Source organism: Triticum dicoccoides, chromosome 6A (genome assembly GCF_002162155.2).
Source record: "Triticum dicoccoides isolate Atlit2015 ecotype Zavitan chromosome 6A, WEW_v2.0, whole genome shotgun sequence".
NCBI classification, from domain to species: Eukaryota; Viridiplantae; Streptophyta; class Magnoliopsida; order Poales; family Poaceae; genus Triticum; species Triticum dicoccoides.
The window spans coordinates 274,924,399-274,930,505 of record NC_041390.1 but is presented as its reverse complement, the minus strand read 5'-3'; positions in this window follow the sequence as shown (position 1 = coordinate 274,930,505).

Here is a 6,107-nt window from a genome sequence, read left to right as displayed (position 1 = left end):
TTGGCAGTGGCTTATGATAAGTGAAACTCGGTGGGGCCGGACAGAAAGAATCGATAGGTCCGAGTTTGGCTTAGGGTTTAGGTCATATGTGGAAGTGGGAAAGTAGCTGAGGATTTTGGAGCATATCATTAAGCACATGAAGCAAGAGGCTCATTAAGGAACACCTCATCCCTCCTTGATAGTATTGGCTTTTCCTATGGACTCAATGTGATCTTGGATCACTAAAATGTAAAATGAAGAGTCTTGAGCTTGAAGCTTTAGCCAATCCTTTGTCCTTAGCATCTTGAAGGAGTTCCCACAACCTTTAGTCCATGCCACTCCATTGTTGAACTTATCTGAAACATGCTAGATAGAAATGTTAGTCCAACAAGAGATATGTTGTCATCAATTATCAAAACCACCTAGGGAGCACTTGTGCTTTCAATCTCCCCCTTTTTGGTAATTGATGGCAACATACATCAAAGCTTTAGATAAAGATATAAAGAACAGCAAGTAAAGCTTTGGAAGGACATGTAACAAGCATAGGCTCCCCCTACATGTATGCACTCATGTAAATATGAAGTATAGAGGCATGTGAGAGCATAACCATGACAGAGTAGGCAATGTGTTACATGTATCTTGGCCATATGCATCAGAGCAAAAGATTATCAAGGAAAATACCTTCATGCTCATGAGTCCTTCTTGCAAACAGTATGTACATAAGCAAGAACTCCTCATACTCATGATTTTGATGCATATACTTACCTTGTGGTCTTGAGTTGGCTTAGGATGGAATGAACCTGCACAAACAAAGTTAGATAACACAGGTACATCCACTAGCCAGAGCAAACAAAAGAAACCACAAGAATACCAAGACTGGGATGACATGTAGAGAGTGAGTACAAGGTACCACATTGGATTCAACATGTCCCCAAGAATAAAGATATGCAATGAATTTGACTGATTTCTTTCCCTTAGGTGTCTTGCTCCCCTAGAATCTTACATGGGATATTGGGAGAAGATAAGGAACAGCAAATCAGAGCTGAAAGATACAAATGAACATGTCTTTCCCCCTAAAAAGACATGTGACATCTCTCCTCTTGAACATCAAGCATCAAGAATCTGGGACATCTGGGATCCTTGAGTATTCTCTCCCCCTGGAAGTCTCTCTCTTCCCCTTAATACTTTATCTCTTGTAGGTTTGGTCCTTGTGACTTTTTCTCTCCCTTGATGTGATCTCTCTCTCCTACAAGCTTTGATGTGATCTCTCTCTCCCCCTTTGACATCAATTTCCAAGAAGGGCTTTCTGGAATCCATCGTATAGGTTTGGTCCTTGAGACTCAACACAAAGCAATGGATAAAACTGAGATGCTTGTAGAGGACAAGATTCATTGAGTAGAGCTGGATTAGAAGAAATATAGAACAAGTGGCAAACTGTTTTTCCTGTTGCGAAGTTACAAGTTGGTGAAACCGAGTTCACACAGAGAAAAACACTTGTCACCTCAGCTCACTAGACATGTAGGATCTCACAAACATTTGAAATGAATTACCTGAAGGATTTGCAAGGAATTAAATGCAGAAAATGCAGAACAAAAACAAAGAGAAAAGAGAAGAAACTGAAAGATCTAGATGAAGTTTTTTTTTTGAAAAAGAGAAAGAAAATAAACATGCATGAGACAAATGCAATAACACAGAAAAGAACACAAGAGAACTTCATCTAGAGTTGGGCGGTGACATAGTCACCTATGTTAGAGTATATTGACTTAGGAGTCAAGTGAGAACACTTGATCATAGGTCATACTCGTCGTTTAAGCTCAAAATGGGGTTACCATTTTTCGTTTAGGCATCTTGATGTATTCACATCTTGTTGAGTTGCTTTGACTCATGTCTTGGAGTAAAGCTTCTCTAAGATGGAATAACATACCTTGGGTGGTGGTGTGGTTCTTGCTCATGTAGTTGAACTTGTGTGGGTGCTCAAGGTTGATGTAGCTCATCAAGAGTTGGGAGCACCACTTGGAGTTTGAGTTCATCTACCTACATGGGTTAGTTCTTGCAAGGAAGAGCACTTGTGTATCCAAAAATGACAATCATGAAGCTCAACATAGAATTTGTCAAAGGATATGTTTGAATGGTTTTGTGCTTCCTTGTCTTCAACCACCATTGTGTAGAGTCTTGGTGATGTAGAGATTGCTCAAGATGTGAGTGAGTCGCAATCTCATGGAATTAGATTCAACCAAGCACCTACATGGGTTAGACAACATGCAAGGTGCAAATATATCCAATACATAAGATAGTTATCATAAGAGATATATCATGGATTAGTCATAAGCTCATGTCTTGCATGTATCCAATGGAGTTTCTACTCCAAGTTCGAAGCATCAATGATGTTCAATTCTCCTCTCAACCTGCAAAACACTTTCTCATCAAGAGGTTTAGTAAATATATCCGCTAATTGCTTATCGGTGCGAACATGCTTAAGATCAATGTCACCCTTAGCAACATGATCTCGAATGAAATGATGACGAACTTCAATATGCTTAGTTCGAGAATGTTGTACAGGATTGTGACCAATTTTGATAGCACTTTCATTGTCACAAAGTAGTGGAACATGTTTCACATAAATCCCATAATCTTTAAGAGTTTGGGTCATCTAAAGTAATTGAGCACAACATGAACCAGCGGCAATGTATTCCGCTTTGGCGGTGGATAAGGATACCGAGTTTTGTTTCTTGGAAGACCAAGACACAAGAGATCTACCAAGAAATTGACAAGTACCCGAAGTGGACTTTCTATCAACCTTGTTTCCGGCATAATCCGAGTCGGAATAGCCAACAAGATCAAAAGAAGACCTCTTAGGATACAAATGCCAAAATTTGGTGTATGGATTAAATATCTCACTATCCTTTTCACAGCCTTAAGACGACATTCTTTAGGAGCAGCTTGATATCGTGCACACATGCACACACTTAGCATAATATCGGGACGTGAAGCACATAGGTATAACAATGAATCAATCATAGAGCGATAAACCTTTTGATCAACCGGTTCACCATCTTTGGTCAAATCATTATGTCCACTAATAGGCATGGGTGTAGACATACCTTTGCATTCTTGCATATTGAACTTCTTGAATAAGTCCTTGGTGTACTTCGTTTGAGAGATAAATGTACCTTCCTTAGTTTGCTTGATTTGCAAACCGAGAAAGAATTTGAGTTCACTCATCATAGACATCTCAAACTTCTCTGACATTAGCTTTCCAAACTTTTCACTAAAGAGAGGGTTAGTTGAACCAAATATGATATCATCGACATAAATTTGGCATACAAATAGTTCTCCATTAACCCTGTTAGTAAAAAGAGTAGAATCAATTTTACCAATTTCAAAACCACTTGTAATAAGGAACTTGGTCAAGCATTTATACCATGCTCTAGGAGCTTGTTTAAGACCATAAAGAGCTTTGTGAAGTTTGTAAACATGATTTGGTTTCTTAGGATGGATAAAGCCGGGAGGTTGTTTGACATAAACTTCCTCCTCTATTTCACCATTTAGAAAAGCACTTTTAATGTCCATTTGGTACAAGGTGATATTATGGTGATTAGCATAGGCAAGTAAGATGCGAATGGACTCAAGTCTAGCAACGGGAGCATATGTCTCACCATAGTCCATACCTTCGACTTGTGTGTACCCTTGGGCGACGAGACGTGCTTTGTTGCGAACCACTTGTCCATCTTCATCTTGCTTGTTGCGAAACACCCATTTGGTACCAATGATGTTGTGGTTGTTGTCGGGCTTCTCAACCAATGTCCAAACTTGGTTTCTCTAAAAATTGTGTAGCTCTTCATGCATAGCGTTTATCCAATCCGGATCTTCCAATGCTTCTTCAACCTTCATAGGTTCAATGCTAGAGATGAATGAATAGTTTTCACAAAAGTTGGCTAAACGAGTTTTTGAGCGAGTGATTCTCCCGGTTTGTATATCATTGAGGATTTGCTCGACGGGATGATCTTTGGCAATTCTTGCTCGAACTCGTGAGAGCTTTTGCTTGGGTCTTCGTTGAACATCTTCTTCATCTTGTTCTCCTTCTTGGCCTTCTTCATTGTTGACGTCGTTGTTCTCTTGTCGTGGTGGAGAAAGAGGTTGTTGATGTTTGTCTTGATGCATTTCCTTGTCTTCTTCATCTTGGTGTGTCCCACTTGTGGATGCTTCCGTGTCGATTCTTGGTTCACCTTGTCGTGAAGTAGAAGCTTCCACTTGGACGGATGAAGTACTCTCCTTCACCTCCGTTGGACGAATTTTGCCAATGGACAAGTCTTGGATTGCTTCTGAAGGGTCTTTGTCTCCTACATCAATTGGCAATTTCTCTACTTGCGAGCCATTAGATTCATCAAACTTCACATCTACCGTCTCTTCAACCTTTCGGGTGAAATTGTTGTAGACACGGTAAGTGTGAGAGTTTGAGCCATAACCAAGTAGAAAACCTTCATGAGATTTAGGAGCAAACTTTGAACAACGATGCTTATCAAGAATGTAGCACTTTGAGCCGAATACTCGAAAGTATCCAACTTGGGGTTTGTTACCGGTGAGAAGCTCGTATGCCGTCTTGCCGAGTAGCTTGTGAAGATATAAGCGATTTGTTGTGTGACAAGCTGTCTCAACCGCTTCTGCCCAAAAGTGCTTCAGCGTCTTGTATTCATCAAGCATCGTTCTTGCCATTTTGATGAGCGTCCGGTTCTTCCTCTCAACAACTCCATTTTGTTGAGGTTTGTACGTAGCCGAGAACTCGTGTGAAATCCCTTCTTCGTCAAGAAAGGTGTCCACATTTTCATTCTTGAACTCTGTTTCATTGTCACTCCGAACCTTCTTGATCTTCACGTCAAACTGATTTTGGGCCTTCCTAGCGAAGTTTCTGAAGATCTTCTGGACCCGCGACTTGTCATTAAGAAAGAAAACCCACGTAAATCTTGAAAAATCATCAACTATAACTAGACCAAAAGAATTTCCACCGAGACTCTTGTAGGCGTTGGGACCAAAAAGATCCATATGAAGTAGCTCGAGTGGCCTTCTTGTGGTCATGATGTTCTTCACGGGATGCCTTCCTCCAACCTGTTTACCTGCTTGACAAGCACTGCAAAGTCTATCCTTATCAAATATGACATCGTTAACTCCAAGGATATGATTTCCTTTAATAAGCTTGTCAAGGTTTCTCATGCCAATGTGACCTAGTCGTCTATGCCACAACCAACCTTTTGAGGATTTAGCAACAAAGCAAGTTTTAGGTTGTGCCTTTTTAGAGAAATCGACAATGTAAAGATAACCTCTACGCATACCCGTAAAGACCATTTTATGATTGTCTCGACGAAATACTTGGCACTCTACCTCAGTAAATAGGACATTCAAACCGAAATCAGCAAGTCTAGATACTGAAAGTAAGTTGTAGCCAAGAGATTCTACGAGCATGACATTTTGAATGGAACTATCATGTGAGATGGCCACCTTACCAAACCCAACCACTTTACCCTTTGAATTATCACCAAAGGTGACATATTTTCGAGGGCCGTCATTTTCAGCAAGCTCACGAAACATCTCTTCATCTCCGGTCATATGATCAGTACATCCACTATCAAGAACCCATTCCTTTCCTCCTGATTCATATCCCCGAAGATTTGCCATAAGACCAAAATGTCTCATTGCATCATCAAGATCGAAGTCACTATCATCATCATCATAGTATCCATGTTCATCATGATCTTGTGACTCATCATTTCCTAGAGAGGGTAATTCATTAGATAAATGATCATCAAAGTGGTCACTTTTATGGATTCTTATAGCTTCGAATATGATATCACTAATGATTCCAACATCTCCTTTAGCATGCTTAAGATTGGTAAGTTCAAATAGACAATTACCAAAACTAGGATCACTAGAGTTCATCTTACTCAAGGCAATAGATTTATGGAGAATTTCATCCAAAGTTTTCAAGGAATGATCGGGAAATCGTTCCTCAAGAAATTTCCATATAGTATAGGCACAATTAAGAGTAGGCAAACTAGCAATCAAATTTTTGGGCAATCCTCTAATGATGAGCTCAATAGTTCTAAGATTGCGAATCATGTCAATATCTTCATCTA